Consider the following 19,050-nt stretch of genomic DNA (forward strand, 5'->3'; position numbering starts at 1 on the left):
CAAAATGCTGTTGCTCAGATATTTATTCAAAGCCACCTGCACCATGTTAATGCACATGTTCTTGTTTTTATTTCTTATGTAAAATGTAGTGTGAGTGAGGAGTATGCTTGCCGTTGCTTGCATGTGGTGTGCAGTGTCTGTAGCAGCCTCGACAGTGTTTGTGTCCTTGGCCAAGCTAATAGAGAAGCAGTGTGCTGTGAAAAGCAATCTAATCGTGTCCATGAAGCAAAAAAATATTTTCCACTTACTATGCAACCAAATGCACATTGATTTCTTCAGCTCATCTAAACAAAGCTTCACAGCCAGCTTCAAAATGATTGGCAAAGATGGTTAATAAAATGTTTTTCAAAAATGTTTTAGTTAATTACCTTAATACACAAAAATACACCCACCCACCCACCACAGTACTTGAAGAGAGCAACAGCTTGAAGACCACTGTTTATTAAAGATACCTCCAGATCCAGAAGTCCTAAGTGCTCTACTGTAGACACTCCTCTAGAACACAGCCTTGACAGGTGCAGCTGTATTTTGCAAATCTCCCTCTCCCTTACAAAGCCCAGTAACACAATGTATCTTAAGATTTCCAGCTTATCCAGAAGGGGAAAAAAACAGCCCTAACAGATATGTTATTTTCTGTCTATAAATTCCTCTATTTCAGACCAAACAAAGCTTGGAACCTCCAGTAGCACCAAACAAACAGCAGCTTACATTTCAGGTCCATTCTAGGAGGTTGAATGAATAAGGGAATTTAGCCTGAGCTTTATATATTTATTGTCTTACATTTAAACTACAGTGAAACAGGAAGTTGTAGATGCTTAAGATCTTTTAAACACACATGAACTCAAAGAAAGTTTCATGAAAATGGGACCATAAATGAATGCATTTTGTTTAAAGAAAAAAAGAATCTCTAAGGGGGGAATAACAGACTAATGAGGTATTGATTTTCTTAGTCTTCTGTTAACCCAGCTTTACCAAGGGTGCCAGTAAATCTAGAAATGTAACTAAGTAATCACAGGTTACACATGGATACGCACAAAGCTAATTTCTCAGGCAATTTCAGAAAAGACCAGGGAAAATGAAGGTAATTCCTCTAGCCAACAGAGTAATATTACTGACTGACCTACACCACTCCACAAAGATTACCATCTGATTAACCTTTACCTTAAGGGCAAACACAAAGTAACAGGGCATGAGAGAAGGCGAGACAAACACGTTTATTTTTATACATGCATTACTACGCTGATGCTAAAAAGCCAAGACGACTTGGGGAAAACAGCAAATGACTACAGGGCAATGTAGCATGCTCTCCATCTCCATTACTCACATAAAGAGTTGGGGAAACTACCAACACACAACAAATCACAAACTAGATACACAGGACCCACTCGAGATAATCACACAGGAAACACTGAGTCCATGTTGTGAGACAGCAAATGTTGGCATTAATGCATCTGAAAGATGCATTTTGTATTAAGAGAACTGATTAATGTTTATATGTTTATGAAACTGTTAAATTACTGTGCAATTAAAATAAATCCAATCAGACTCACTGATTAATTCTTCCAACACATTTCAAATTTAAAAGAATTGTCTATTGGGATATTTGTGTTTAAAAAAAAAAAAAAAAAAAAAAGATAATTCTTGTGGCCCCTCCCGGGTGGAGACATTATACAACTCCATTTCAACACAGACGTGAAAACAGAGTTTTGCCAAATTTCTCCTGTTTTGTATCTCAATGTGCATTGCTGTGACACTTTTCATTAGGTGTTTGACCCAACAGTTTAGCTCGTGTGCAGTTCTTTGGCACTGCCTTCAGAATCATTGATCTGGACCTGGAATTTATTTTAAAAAATGGTAATAAGTCAAATGTATACGCTTATATAGTATAGTGATAGAAAATATATTATTATAGTATCATAAAGTATATTCTTGTATAGTATAATGTCATAATTTTGCATGGTATACATTATACTAGTTTTATGCCTAGCTGGTAGTGCAAATTTGGAACATTAACATGTCAGGGTTCCATATCTGGACTGGATTGGATGGATTGGACTGTTAATGTCAGCAGACTGCTACATTGATTTAGGACTACATTTCGCTTCTGATCACCATCACTGTACCCCGCAACATTGTATATCTGCTATATTGCATTCGGGTGCAACCCAGATGAGGATGGGTTCCATCTTGAGTCTGGTTACTCTCAAGGTTTCTTCCTTATGCCATCTCGGGGACTTCCCACAGTCGCCACCGGCTCGCTTATCAGGGACAAACTCATTTATAAAGAACATAACTCATTTTTAATCACCACATTATCTGTGTAAAGCTGCTTTGAGACAAAGTAGCTTTTTTGTTAAAAGAGCTATACAAATAAAAATGAATTGAATTTAATATTTACAATCCTCGTTACAACCTCCATAACATTATATGTTTTATGAAATAAATGACTTGAGTTGATATTCACATACTCCAGGTTTAGTCTCCCTTACTGTCTTTCAGTAAATCTATTCAGCGACTGCACTGGTCACACATCCTTTCTGAAGATGTTATAGCTAGCAATTGCTTACAGTTGTGCTTATCTGGAAGTCCATGTTTAATAGTTTAACAGGCTGATATCTGTTAAATGCCTCCGAGTGAACCTGATACATATCTGTTAATCAGAGCTCTTTCACTGGAAGAGTGATCTTGAAGGCAGACTTCCAACATCCAGCTGTGGATCATCACCGTTCAGGAGTGTTACATCTGGGCTGGGTTTACTCCCTTGCGGTCATGAAAACGGCTATCTTTTGTTGCAAGTGTGCGTGTGCATTTTGGTTTTGAGGTGATGTCAGGAGTCACAGCAGGACAGGCACGCCCTTATGAGCGGTAAGCCACTTCCTGTGCAAAGTTCTAACAGGATGTCTCAAACTCACTAACATGCACATTTTACAGCATCACCCAGTGCACACTTTCAACAGCTACTCAGTAGAACAGTTACAGCATTTTCAACAGGAACACGATCTGCTGCAGCTGAGCAGAACAGTACTAAAGTCACAATGACCTCATCATAACACAAAAGTCAAAAATGTCATAGAAATTAATAAAAACTAATACGAAGCCTGGCCATACAGGTTTCTGAATAACTGAAAAATCTGTCCTTTTATTCTTATCACAAATCTCAAGAGAGGGAGAATGAAACCGTGAGTGGTGGAGGAACTGCTGTTTATAGCTGCTATAGCGTTAGCATCGGAAGAAGAACTAACTTGTTCTGTGGCTGGTTTAAAACATTAAACATAAACTCAAATATAATGCATCAACTTTTCATTATTAAATAAACTGTATTTACTGGCAAATGGATGTGGTATAACGGATGTGTTTTAGTAAAAATCAATAATTAAAATAATATCACAGTTATCATCAAAATAACAGCTTAAGGAAAAAGATCAAAAGATAGTTTATTTTTTTTTTAAGGTGTAACACAGATGTCTGCACAATAACAGGGATGGACAGACAGACAGACGGACATTTTTCTCAAATTGTATAATTCATTAAACACATTTTCATTACCTTTCTGTACAAGACATGTTAGTGTTTTACTTTGTCCGTGTTCAAATGTTAAAAAATGAGTGAGTAAATAGGTGAAACTGTGGCAGAACTTTTATAGAACTGGAGGGGAGCGAGAAGGAGGGATAGGGAATAGGAAAGAGAGAAGGAGTTATAGAGATAGGGGGAAAGAGGAGGAGTAATGGAGAGAGGGGAGAGAGAAGGAGTGATAGAGAGAGGGGGAGAGGGGAGAAGTGATGGAGAGGGGGAGAGAGGAGGAGTGATGGAGGAAGTGGGAGAGAAAAGGAGTGATTGAGGGAGAGATAAGAAGCAGCTTTGCAGGCTGACAGCTGGCACATAATTGCACCAGGTGTATTCTAAATGAACGCGTGTTCAGAGATCCTTCTCTTTCTCTCTCACTCGTTTCTGTTTCATGCATTACTGACCACCTCTGCCCACACACACACACAAAACTCATTAGCAAAGCCAAAAGTGTGTTATCTAAAAATATATCGGTGAACGTCAGATAAGAGAGATATGAAAAGTGTATTAAAATTGAACATCCTGTTACACCAATGACCTGCTTTCACCCAGTAACTACACTGGTTGCTAATAAGGTTACCAAGACAACAAACACTTTGGTTAACACATCTCTCTTGGCGGTGTCTATTTGGCATAGCATGGATTTCCCACCAACTGACTGTACACCCTTTTGTCGATCCAGGAAGCTAAATAATGAGTCCGATCAGAATGATAAGTGAGTAACTGAGGCGAGGAGAAAATCTGATCGAAGTGACTGCTTTGATTCACAATTTAAACCCTGATACTGTTCTGTTGGATGTGAACTTCCTAAAACAGATAAGAAGATCTAACCTCTCCTGTCCTCACTATATTCTACACAGGCACAATCGAGAGCATTCTGACCAGCAACATATCAGTCTGGTATGGAAACACAAGACCCTACAGAGAGCAGCAAGAACTGCTGAAAAAATCATCAGAACCTCACTTCCGTCTATACATGACCTGTACAAGAAACGTTGCCTGTACAGATCTGACAGGACAGTCAAAGCTTCTACTCACCCTGCCCACAGCCAGTTTAAACTTCTGCCTTCTGAAAAATGCTACTGTAGTATGCAGAGCAAAACTACCAGACTCTACGAGAGCTTTTTCCACACATGCTATCAGGCTACTCAACTCACTGTGCCGATACAGTAAAAAAAAAAAACTACGGACCGTCACGACCATAACAGCTGAACTGATAATTTTTTTCATTATCCAGACCGGTCGGTCATGTGCTATTTATTCTTCTCATCACTTTATATTTATCACAGACACTTTACACTCTTGCCACAATTATCATGCAATAAGCCTCAATGCTGGCACAATATTTAGCCTTTTTTTTTGTGTGTGTTTATTGTGTTATCCATGTGTGTGTACAATTTATTTTGTTCCGTTTTATTCCTGTTATGTCTATTGAATTATCTACATGTATTGTCTACTGACTATTGTACTGTCTATCTGTTGTCTGTCTTGTCTACTGACTGTTATATGATCAGCTGCACATGGAGCCTTTGGAAAAACACAATTTGGTCCTGCTTTGCACATTGCTACCTGGCTGAATGACAAAGTTCACTTTGACTTGACATGTTCAATCAATCAATCAATCAATCAATCAATCAAAACACACTCTCTCTCTCTCTCTCTCATTTTAGCACCCTCTATCTTTCATTACCCACCGCTAACTCTCTCTAACATGTTCTCATTCTCTTTAACAATTACTCCATCTCTTCCGTCGACTTCTCTCTGTCTCTCTACCACTTTCTCTATCCGCATTGCTCTACGTCTGCTTTTCTCTCTCTTTACCTCTTCTTCCTTGTTACCTTTGTACTGTTCTCTGCCACTTGTTACTCTCTATATCTACCTGAGACACACATTATATACATACATACACTCAGAAATACATTATTGCACAGAGTATCTGGTTTGAGTTATTTGGAGGTTCACAATGTCTTTTTTGAAACACTTGAATTATAGACACAAATATAATTATGTTACTGCTGGGATCATAAGCAAAGCAACTACAATGTGTTTCTTAACCCTAAAAGCTTACAAAGATGTAAAAAATTGACAAACTGAAGCAAATTCTGCCATAGATGTGATCTCTGATCTGGTCAATCTATAGGTCAACCAAGTGTCTCCTCCAGTAAAATGCTGATGCCAAACAAAAATACACAAATGTTACAGAGAACAACAAAAGCTATACAAGATACAACATCAGGCTTAAAGAGGAAAAGGAAGTTAAGTAACACTGGTTGGGCAGTTTAGTTATTACTAAATAGCAATGTACTGTCTGTGTGTGTGTGTGTGTGTGTGTGTGTGTGTGTGTGTGTGTGTGTATAAGAGACAAAGAAACAAAGAGAGAGAGATAGATTTAAAAAAAAAAAAAAAAAAAAACGGCACCGTCCCTCCACACAGGCTGTGTGTGTGTGTGTGTGTGTGTGTGTGTGTGTGTGTGTGTGTGTGTGTGTGTGCGCTTGCGAGCGAGATGTCATGGGAGCTGGTCTTAAGGGTCTCAGCTGTATATTAGAAATGTAGCAGCAAAGAATCGAGTGTAAAAGTGTGGTGCACAGTTGGTTTATTTCTCCACTCACTATCCACATGCGGACTTCAGTATTACACACCAGCAGTCTGCTAAAAGTTTATGGATCAAACACATCCAACCACCCACATAAAGAAAGAGCATTGATATGAAAAATAGCCAATGCAGTGCTAAACACCAGGCACTGGGAGGCAACAGCGTTATTTAGATCTATATTTTACATGCACAGCTACTGACGTGTGCAACTTTCCTCTTCGAGCACAAAGCTGAATTTAGGAGGCCGAGACAAGATCATCATGCAGAGCACACGAATGCACTCGCACGCCACGTTCTTTGGATTTAACTACGATTTGCGGTGCACTCTGGACAGCGTGGTAAAAATCTGGGCTGCAGTGCAAGTAGAAGGTGAAGTTAGTCTAGTTATGAAGTCATAGCTACTATTGCCAGAGTCTGTCTGTCCTTTACACACAATGACATCATCTTTACACACTGCATGATAAGAGTATACCTTATAAATCTTTGCTCTCTTTTCACCCCTGATATCACCCACGTTCCCATTCCCTCTACACATTGAGGGACATGGTCATGAGAGACCAGTAATCCCAAGTCCTTCTGATCTCCCAATCTGGCTGATCAGATCCATGCTGATGCTCTTCATCTGGTTGGAATATTAATTGCATGAACTTCATTATCAGATGCTGAGGATAGCCCCACATAGAAACTATAAAGACAGCTTTAGGACCGCAATTGCCACAGGCATCAAGCTGGTTTAAATCCTACCTGTCCGATCGTTACCATTTCGTAGATTTAAATGGAGAGCTATCCAGGCTAATGCAAGTAAAAATATGGCGTGCCCCAAGGTTCAGTTCTAGGACCCCTGCTCTTCACAATATACATGCTTCCGTTAGGAAATATTATTAGAAGGCATGGAATTAGCTTCCATTGTTACGCTGATGATACTCAGCTTTATATCTCATCTAAACCAGGCGATACAGCTCAATTAACTCAGATAACTGAGTGTGTTAAGGAAATAAGAGATTGGATGACCCATAACTTTCTGCTATTAAATTCTGATAAGACTGAGATTTTGCTCATCGGCCCAAAAACTAGTATACAGAAGCTCCAGCATCTCAACTTGCATTTAGACGGATGTTCTGTAACCACTAGTTCAACAGTAAAAGACCTGGGAGTTATTTTAGACAGCAACTTGTCTTTCAAATATCATATCAACCAAGTTACAAAAACAGCCTTCTTTCACCTTAGAAATATTTCTAAGTTAAGAAACATGTTGTCTATATCCAATGCAGAGAAGCTCGTCCATGCGTTTATGACCTCCAGAATAGACTACTGTAATGCATTACTAGGTGGATGTCCTGCGTCATTAATAAACAAGCTTCAGTTAGTCCAGAATGCAGCAGCCAGAGTTCAAGGTCAAGAAAATATGATCACATAACCCCAATCTTATCGTCCCTACACTGGCTTCCTGTTAAGTTTCGAATAGACTACAAACTATTACTTCTCACTTATAAAGCACTTAATGGTTTGGCTCCTATGTATCTATCCAGTCTTTTAACACGCTACAATCCGCCACGCTCCCTGAGATCTCAAAACTCTGGGCTTCTAGTAGTTCCTAGAATAGCAAAGTCCACTAAAGGTGGTAGAGCATTTTCACATTTAGCTCCTAAACTCTGGAATAGTCTTCCTGACAGTGTTCGGGGCTCAGACACACTTACCCAGTTTAAGTGCAGATTAAAAACATATCTTTTTAGCAAAGCCTACACATAACACACATCACATCATAACCTTGTGCTCCAGAACATCTGATCACATGCACATTATCAACTTGTGCTGTTAATATCATGAACAGCAGTTACGCTAATTACTCTCCACTGCTTCTCTTTCCAGCTCCAGTCACCTCCCACCTCGTGATGATTACGGACCTTTGAAGAAGTAGATGCCGAACTCGCAAACATCCCGAACCATCTAGAGACGTACCAGTGCCATTTGGATCCCGCGACATGTGTGGAGTTTGACATTGGACCTTCTGGAGTGTTTAAAGGCTCTGGCATGGAGAAGCTGATGCTGGATCTGTGATGATCACAAATGCTGAGCTTATAAAACTAGGAGCTACTAACCATATAGACTGTATAAGACTGCAGAAAGAACATCACTTATAATCTTATACTCCAGTAAATATGTTAGTTCTCACTCTCCAGTGTTCTGTATTGTTAAAAGATTTATGATCAAACTCTTGATGTCACCCAAATGAGGATGGGTTCCCCTTTTGAGTCCGGTTCCTCTCAAGGTTTCTTCCTCATAACATCTAAGGGAGTTTTTCCTTGCCACAGTCGCCAGCGGCTTGCTCATCAGGGACAAATTCACACCATTCACCTTAACTGTTGATTTGTGTAAAGCTGCTTTGAGACAATGTCTGTTGTGAAAGCGCTATACAAATAAACTTGACTTGACTAATTGTTCCTATAATAACTGAACAGATAAGGACCTAGTCTTCAAGTGTAAAGTATAATGAACTGACTCTGATGCTCACACTAATAAATTACTACTAAGTTTAATTGTTCCGGTTTGAACTTTTTGACTATGTATTATACAGCTATAGAAGGGAAATCTATAAATCACACTATCCGATAACATCCAGATGAGGTTCTTTTTTCAGTCTGGTTTCATTGTTATATACACACTGGTTTCTCTATGTTTTCTCCAAGATTCTGTCCCTTCCAAAGTAACCTCTGGTTTGTTTGTTTTCAACAAATGATTAATTTTATATGAAGAATGAATATTTTTCTGTCTTTGTGACAATGTCTGTTTTAAAGTGAGAGATGAAGCAATGCAAATGAGAGTAAGAGGAAACTGGAATTAGACATGGTGGACTTTGAGCACTTTGTTTGAACATGAAAGGATTTTATTCATACTGTAGTTTGGTAGGAAGTTAGTGAATGCTAGTCAAATGTACCCTGTTACCCAGTTAGACGGCATGTGATAGTTGGTTACTCATTAGCAAGATGCATTATTGCAGGTTTTTTTTCTTGATTTGTGTATTTTAAAGCTCGGTCATAGTGAGAATGAGTCATCTTGGGGGTTTTCTCCTTTCTCGTGATCCCCCTTGTGCAGAATGTTTTTGACATGTTGGGGAACACAATAAAAAAAAAGATAATGGCAAAACATAAACTGAGAATATTAGCTGATAATACCAGCTGTCACATCCCTCATTTCCATGAAGCAGTAAAAAAAAAAAAAAAATGCAGCTAAAGATCAACAGAAGACAGCGAGTCTGTGGTTGTCACCTAAGTGACAGTCACATGTTGCAACTGCACAAGCATGACGACAAATAACCGTGTGTGTGTGTGTGTGTGTGTGTGTGTGTGTGTGTGTGTGTGTGTGTGTGCTCATTTGTGTCTCACTTGAATGACAGTTGAAGGAAGGAAGCATATTTTCAGCCTTGCTGTTGAAGTGTTTGCAGTGTCTACACTGTTACCACACAAGTTTTTGTGCTGTGACTGAATCGCCCTGTTCTCCAAGCTCAGCCAAACAAAGACTACTTTTTATTTAAAAACCCACAACACCACACATTTCCTCACAACTGGATGAACGCACACTTAATATTCTGCAGCCATATGCTACTGAGACAAAGGCGCTCTTTTCTAATGTTGAGGTTTCATATCTATATACACAGCTTGTACACACGCACACAAACACAAAATAGCGTGTGCGTATGTGTGTGTGCAGCTTCTACAGTCAACATTCGGACTTTGCAAAGGTCACATAGAAAGCTGTTAATCAGATTTTGAGTCAGTCAGCTGAGCGCCCACCGACACCTATACACACGGCATGCAGTGCACATGCTCGTGAACTGAGCCTCTCCCACTGTGAAACACTTAAAGTGTGTAATCACAGGGTTCCGTGTGGCTATTTGCTCACTAGTGAGACTTGGCTACAGCATTCCACCTGCTGTGAGGGGAAAGGATACATGTCTCCAATACACACTATTTTATTGAACAAAAAGCATTTAGCTCTCTTCCATTTTTCTTTAGTTAACAAACCCAGGTATCAGAAGGACTGGATTTACTTCCATCACACTGACTGGACAGAATAAAGATGAATCAGGGTGAACTTTATCACAGCCATTAAACGCATGACTCATATGAATGTAGTGTGCAAACTATTCTCTCTGTCAAATAACCATAATATAGAAACGCTGTTAATAAAAAGCAACCACACCCTCAATGGGCTTTTCTCAAGACTTTTTTTTTTTTACCCAGTCATGAATCATCATCAAAAAGAAATCAAGCATTAACATTCATGCTGCAGAGACAAGAAAACCATGTGACATTGTCCTCAAATGACATCTTTCATACAACTAGAGTTAGAGATGCTTAATGGTTTATGTTTAGACTTGTTCATGACACCGGCAAGAAAGCAGCATTAGGTCATACAGTAAGAATTAAACAGCATTGCAAGAGCACATATTTAGTAGAATCGCCCTGGGTCACCACTCCATTGTGCTCGTCACATTAAATACCACTTTCGAGTTTGGAATGTGTCCCACAGTAGTCATGAAGGTGAGGGCACCTTTACCGGAAACACCTTTAACAGGAATGTGCAAATCAGTGTGAGCTGCATGGCAGTGTGTTCTCTTTGGGACACATTTCCTCAAGCAAAGCAGCAAAACAGAATATCGGTCCATAATGCGTCCAAAATGTCACTCCAAATGAATTTTCTGTTTATAGAACAATATTGACCTCACAATTGTGCTGTTGTACTGAAGATCAGCATGTCTCCGATTCAGTGTAAACACGTTACTGTGTGATATATTGCTCAATTGTAATTAAAACTGGCTGGTCAATAAATCAGGGAATAATCTTTAAACAGTGTGTAAGTGTTTGGTGTGGCATGTTTAGTTTAATGGCTGTGAAGAAGTGAATACATAATTATATTATTAACTTCTTATACTGAACACACCTATTTATAACTGACTTAAAAGAACTATAATTAATTCATCTAATATTCCCTGTCAATAGATCGATAGATACTCCAAGACTAAGAAATTTACAGGGTTCATGTGTAGAAGTGTTGAAAAACAATTACTTCAAAGAGCTCTTTTAAATGGTTATTAGTGTTATTGAAAGAACCATTAGGTTGTGGTTTGCAGATCTTTCAGGTAATTGTGCAGCGATGGTATATGATTTATTCCACACCACTGAGTAGATTCCTTACTAATCATCAGAGTGGACATCAGCGGAACAATTTCCCTGACGTTCTCTGACCTGCGGTGATTCGTACTTTGTGCTAAAGAGCAGAGATTCTCAATCTACTGCATTTGCAGCATATGTGCAGTTATCACACAGTGTTAACCGAGAGTCAATAAATCTCCCGAAAAAAAACGTGTTTTTAAAGATTTTCAGTTTTAGTCTCTGAAATAAAAATTCTGGCTGGATTTTACCTCCTTGTTGATCAGAATGACTCAAGCCAATCCCAGGTTAATGATCTTATGTGTTATACAGAAGAGGGCAGATGGCACACCCTGCTGCAGTCTTCACATGTCTTAAAGGGAGAATGTGCTGGCTGTTCTCACATACATGAGCACTAGTAATGGGAATTCACAAACACGACACTGGGAGAATAAATAAAAATGGGCATTTTAAGTAAACTGGTGAATATGTTCATTCTTGGCCATGGCCACAGCACATTTCCTACAGGGCCAATGGACAAAAATCAGTTTGAACATATCTGGAGAATATTAAGCACAGCTCCGATGTTCCTGAGCTCAAGTTGCAATCTATGTTAAAATTCACATGCTCAGTGTGGGGTTTCACCAGAGGTCTCTGATTTTCTACTGTTTCCCAAAACATACAAGTAAGCAGACTGGATATGCTTAATTGTCTCTAGATATGAAACTGTGTATCTAAAGGGTCCTGCTATGGTCTGGCAGCTCACCCAAGAACAACTCCTACTGCAGTGTTTCCAGGATAAAGTCTCCACCATAACCCTGATCATGCCACAATCTATACTGAGGGTCAATGAACATTGACTAAATATTTTTAAACATGTAAAGATACAGATTATACATCTCTGAAAAATATACATTAAAATTACTAGCAGTTAACAAAGCAATCGCTTGTAAATGAAAGTACAGAAAAACGCAATATGAGCCAAAACCAGAAATCCTAGGAATAAAAATCTATGAGTGATGTGATGATTCAATCTTTACAGACTGAGTTCAGAGCCAATCCATGCAGATTTCACTAGAGCACTATTAGCTACATAAAGTCATACCAAACATATACACACACACACCCCAAAAGTGCTCTAAAGAAGGAATAGTGGTGAGCCGGGGACAGGGTCTTTGAAGGTCGAAATTCACTGATGTATGGTCAGGCTGGTCCGTGTGATTCAGTTTACCGGACAAGCTACTGCTTGCTCATATTGCTGAAGATGGAAATGCTGTTAATGCTCAGGGACTGAACTGTTATGGCAGCAAAATGGGGACCAACACAATATTAAGCAGTTGGTCATAATGATAAATATATACACAGTGGTGGGCGGTCAGGGCCAACAAAGCCTTCTCTGCTGGCCTAAACACTTTTAGAAGCACTGACCTACATTTACAACCTAAATTCTAATATTTGTTCCATGAAATTGTATTAATTTATTCCCAACAGTTTATTCTCGTCACTTTGTAGCGTTTCTCTTGACTGCACTGTTTCCAGTACGTGTATGTACATTTTTTTTGTCAAATCAGATTATAGCCTCTATGTGCTGCCATGTCAATTTAATCTGCCCAGGGCCTGCAAAGCGAGTACTGCTGACCCTTTTACCATTGAGAATATTATGAATTGGTCTGTTTCTTTAACCAATCAGATTTCATATTTGCCTCACAGGGCCAGCTAGCTGGCCCAGAATAGCGTCAGCATTTTTCCCTCGTCTGATTGGTTGGTCAGAAGGAAATTGTTACAGCCAAGTTCAACTGGCAAAACACGTCTGTAGCTCTGCACACATTAATACACCAGAGGTAGACTTTTTTATGCCTACGGAGAAAGACATTTATTTGGTCTCGGACATAGGGTTTCTTGCTTTAGTAAAATGGTATTCACCCTCTATATGTGAAATGCCTCACTCTTTGTAATGTCACGCATTGTAATATTGCATTTTTGTGTAGCATTGATGTTTCTATAATTATGACGTGATAGTGGTGTTAAAAGGTGAATTAAGTCGTGCAAGTCCCCACTGAAGCCCAGATACCAAGCGCACGGCCTGCCACTGAGATCTATATAAATTATTATTTTATTTAGTTTGCCCATTAGAAGGACATCTTCACAGAAGTAAGAACCAGGCAAGTAGACATTGAAGATATTAAAACTTTCCAGGGAGATATGACACAGCTGATACTGTTTGGAGAGCACAGTTTGTCTTCACAAGAGCTTCAACTTTTTACTCAGGTGTCCTGTTATTGTTTTAGGTATTTATGTCTATGATGATTACCTACAGCTGTACAAATTGTCTAACGTTAAAGCAATTGAGATTAGTAACCTTTTTTGTGCACCACAAAATACTGCAGAACACACTTGGGAATGTATACAGCTATATAAACCTAAAGAGAAATTATCATTTTGCACAGACACACAAACAGCATGGAACAGGAGTGTATGTGCGTTTAATGGGTCCAATTTATTTTCTCACAGTGTTCCCTTTTCTGGAGATAATGAGAGTAAACAGACAAACAACAACACTGAAACTGCTAATGTGACATACAACCCACACACACATCCACACACCCACACTTGCACATTCACACACTCACACAGTTCACCTGCTGCATTGTGTAGGACATCAGTAGATTAGTGGTAATCATACAGGATGAAAATGTGAGAGTCAAACTGCATGACTGACAAGATAATCCCTACCTAATCCACTGATTACCCACACACACACACGAAAAGGTATTGTCCACATATAGACAGATAACTGCATTAGTTCTTCGACAGAAAGCAAGGCACCTGGAAATCTCTTGCGCACTCTCACACTCACACACACACACACACACACACACACACAAATCAGCAAGACAGATAATCCACTAAACTGAGCAGAACAAATTGCACTTAGACTTAGAGTCTACATCAGTGGCTACCGTCAATAACACACACACCAAAACACAACAGCAAGCTGCATTAGACATTGTCTATGCTTCAAATGCACAATTTATCACATTTTCATTCTAACAATGTTTTGATATCATTAAAAATGTCAATGATCATAGTGAGAGTTGAGTCTTATCAATTCAGCTAATGCTACATATCAATAATATCAGACACTGAAGTATTAACTAATAAGCTCAGTGCTCACACTAGCAGTCTGACCAAACACGGGATGCTTGAGCTGTTCAAAGAGACGAGAAAAGAAAATGCAGTTTACTGCTAACCTTTTGAATCTGAAACAGGAAGTCATCCTGTCTAATGATTTATCCACACCAGGAACAGCACCACACATGCTTAAAAGACAACACATTTACCTGTGGGATCAAGACGTTGGACTTCTGATCAGAAAGTCGCACTAGCATACATGCACTGCTAGGCTCTTAACCCTCAACTGCTCAGTTGAATAAATGATAATTGTAAGTCGCTTTGATTAAGTCTGTCTACTAAAAGCCTGAAATATTAATTCATTATTCATGTGAAATCATGGAATAACATAAATGGTGGTGATCCTTATGGAAAAGGGAAAATCTGATGAGACTGACATAACATTTCAAACTGGCATTAGACATGAAACATGATTGCAGTCCTAAAAACTACACCGGATTACACGAACCAACAACAATTCATACCAGCCACAATTCATGCTACAAAACTAAATCTACTAACTGTCTGATTCTTAACAGCTCCATTTATTCATTTGATTAGGTATTATTTCAATTCAAAATTAAAATTAATCCGAATGCCTGAGCAAAAATGAAAATTTTTTATTATTATTATTATCTTTATTATTATGAGTCAGCTGGGAAAAAAACCTAAGGCATGCATGAACTTAGGGGGAAAAAATAATCACAATAAAAAACACGCTCAGAGTCAGAGTGCCCCTGTACCCCATCTCCTCAGCACTGAAATGTTATGCACATATCTGCGGCAAGTAGAAAATAAATCCATGCAAATGTCTAAGAAAGCAGAAAACCTGTTTAAAAACAAACTGATGCATTTTAATAAAATATGTAACATCACATTACACTTCTAGTTTGACTGTGGGCCTTCCTTATATCAATGCATCTGTTGTGGCAATAAGGCACAAAGAAGGAGGAGGGGACTGAATAAGATTCAATAGGAAACTGGCATCTGGAGCAAACATGTATTGAGAACATGTTTATGGCACAACAGAGGCCCAAGTACGTCAGAAAGAGAGCGAGAGAGCGAGAGAATAAAAATCCAAGTCAAAGAGCAATTTCCTGTACGTTTGGTCTGACATGCATGGGTTGTAACATTTCCAAAAATAGGGACGGCGGTAATACTGAGGAGGGGGGTGGGGGGTAACTTTCAGAACTGTACAGCACATTACTTTCACATTTGTTTTGCCCTAATTGCAACACAGTAGTACTATGTGCATCCTGCTGATTTTGCCCTTAAACATACCGAAAATATGGAAGATCGTTTCTGGAATCAGACTGTGTGTTCTAAAAATCGAGTTGTAGTCTGATTTATCTTAAGTTTGTAATCCAGCGTACCAGTGTAGATTTATTCGTTGTTAGAGACTCAAAGCACTTTTGTACGTCACCGTGGACAAGAGCGTCTGCTGAATGCTGCAAATGTAAATGTAAAATGATAAATAAACTATTGTTCTGTAACAAAGTGAGGCAAAAGAGCAGTGTCACATTTAAAAAGGTCTGTAAATATGGAAACACAATCCTCAATTAGCTAATTGCTGCCACAGGAGTAAAAAGAATATAAATCCATTAGCGAGCTCACCAGACAAGGACAACCCACGCCTCATATTTTAGTTTGCTCGGAAACCTAATTGACGAGGCTGATGTAATGTTAGTAGTGTGAACATGCACAGGGAATAAACTGAATTCTTGCTTATTGATGCTTGTTAGTGGGGTTCAGGCTTATGATCGCTCCATCCCAGGAATAAAGGATTTCTTCTGAGCATTTATTAAACTATTCATAACACATTACTCAACAAACACTTAAGTTACATGTACAGAATCCCAATACTTCATTTTTTTCTTATTTCTGTATAACAAGTAAAACTGAGGACAGAGCGTGTGCGTGTGCGCGCGTGTGTGTGTGTGTGTGTACCCCAATCACATCCTGCCTCATTAATCCTGTCTGAGCCTTCTCTGTGTTTATTTTAGCACAGGAGCTGGTCTAGCTGTTCCGTTAATAGACACCTACATGCTCGTGCGTGTCCAAAGACCGTGCAAATCATCAGTCCTTCCAGAAATATCACATCAAATTCATCCAAAAATGAAAAACTAAAGTAAAAACAAAGATGTGAGGCAGAAACAAACAATTGCATAACAGAGTAGCAGAGCTGAAATATTTCACTTCCAGATGAAGGGATTAGTAGCAGTGATAATAAACACACAAAACACTGCATTCAGAGTAATAAAAAAGTTTCTGCCATTAACTCCAACCAGCAGCAAACACTGACTAAAAGGAAACCAAAGCAACAAAGTTGTGGGGTTAAAAAGGCTGCATTGATCAATGTTTCTTCTCCTCTCTCTCACTCTCTCTCTGCTGAGTGCAATATTTACACATAAATGAGCCTCTCACTTGGAAATGAACCAGAAATGTGTTGCTTAGTGATAAGGTCTTTCATGCATGGCAAAAAGTCTCACAAAATCTGGAAAGACAGAGTGACGAGAGTACCAGGGCAACGAAAAAAAAACGAATAATTAATCAGCTATTTAATTGTTGTGGCTGCACTTTAATAAAAGCTGAAACTATTAAACGGTGACTCAGAGAAAAGCCTGGAGTGATTTTAAAGCAATGAAAGAAAATTGCATTTGTTTCAGTTGATCATTAGCAGAAAAATCTAGGAAATTGCAAAAAGTAAAAAAAACAAAAAAAAAAACAAGCTATTTTCTTAACATTCATGACAGTTGGGTCAACATCAGTCCTACACATTGTTTAGGTTTAGTTAAGAATTGAAAGTCAATTAGAGGTATAAAAAAAAAAAAAAAAAGACAAAAGAAAAGAAAAATGATTATTCAAAGATTCACAAGTCTCCCTCAAAACATGGGTCATAAATGCACATACATCAATAACAAATCTTTTTTTTTTTTAATAAAAAGATAATATGATTCTGGCACGACGTCTAGACTGTTACACAGCCATGAGAAATCACTCTGTACATTTCCATCTGGAGTTGGAGGTCTCCTGCTGTTCCTGCTAATCAGAAAACCCTCGACCAAGTGCCAAAGTCTGTACGTGACTCACTAAAAGTTCTAAATAAATTACCAGTCCAATTACACGTTTCATCGCAAACTCTTCATGGCTCTGTGAAGTTGAAAATGCAGGGTTTCCCTTTTAGCTAACAAATGTAGTAAGCAAGCTAGCGTGTATAGAATCAAGATATTTTGTGATGCATGGATCATCGCTTTTTAGTCGCAGTGTGGCACTTTAAATCACAACCATATTGCTTTTTAATGTCCCTAATATCAATATACTGTGGTGTCGTGTAAGCGTGTGTACAGGTGTGTCTGGAAGTGTAGGGCTACACTATAAGAACCAGGATGTTGGGACACCTGATATTTACTGCAATATGTGCGTCTTCTCAAACTGTTTTAACAAAGTTAGAGGCACAGAATTGTATAGGATGTCCATGCCTGTGGTAGCATGAGATTTTCCCTTCACTAGAACGGAGACCCAAACCTATTCCATAATGACAATGCCCCTGTGGACAAAGTAAGCTATATGAAGACATGCTTAATATGGGTTTGAGTGGCCTGCTCTAAGAAGCTCTGACCCCAACGCTCACCCTGTATAACCTTATATAGTAGATTTACTGGCAGCACTGTTTTGTTCTTCACTGTCCTGTGATGTCTGTTTGCACTGTTTGCACACGATGCACTTTATGTGGTTGGAAAACTTACTTCAGTCCTTATCACAGTGTTCTCTTAAGTATCTTTATTCAATTCAATTCATATTTGTTTGAATATCGCTTTTAACAGTGAATGTTGTCATAAAGCAGCTTTACACAGATAATGCGGTGATAAAGTATGAATAAGATCGTTCTTTATAAGTGTAAGTTTGTCCCTATGAGCGAGCAGGTGGCGACTCTTTGTGGTGTGATGAAGCTCTATGCTGTTTTATGTAGCACCAGGGTTCTGGAGAAACGTTGTCTCATTTCACTGTGTACTGTGTCAGCTATATAGGGTTGAAATAACAATAAAAGCTTCTGAACTTGACTATTGATCACCGTTGGCATGAATTGGAACACTGACTGCACCCCCAGGCCTCTTCATCATCCGACATCAGTACCAGACTTTACTAACAACCTTGCGGCTGAATGAGCACAAATCTTCACAAGCACACTCCAAAATCTAGTGGAACATCTTCAAAGAAGAGTGGAGATTATTATAACAGCAAATGAAGACTAAATGTGGAAAGCTATGTCACAAAAACACATGCAAATCTTATGTACAAGTGTCCACAGACAGCTGAGATCTGTCTAATGTCAGCCGTAGCATTAGAGCAGGAAAAAGAACGGGGTTCTCTCCAGCAGGTCATGCCGTTGTAACAAAGGATTTTACTAAAGCTGAAAAAACCTAGGATGCATTTATACAGAGGTGAAGGCCAGAAAAACAAAAACAAAGAAGCTTAAAGAGCATGAAAAACATTGAACCAACTCCAAAATATACAGTACACTGGAAAAACATGACACAGAATTCACTGGAATCGGAGTATAAAACCTCGCGC

At 38.8% G+C, this 19,050-nt stretch overlaps 1 protein-coding gene across 2 annotated transcripts in view; it reads right to left on the reverse strand.

Annotated features, from left to right (window-relative positions):
• diaph1 (diaphanous related formin 1) overlaps positions 1-19,050 on the reverse strand; it is a 139,511-nt gene that overhangs the window by 106,867 nt on the left and 13,594 nt on the right. The window lies entirely within an intron of this gene.

This window comes from Silurus aristotelis (assembly GCF_946808225.1).
Source record: "Silurus aristotelis genome assembly, chromosome: 7".
Lineage (NCBI taxonomy): Eukaryota > Metazoa > Chordata > Actinopteri > Siluriformes > Siluridae > Silurus > Silurus aristotelis.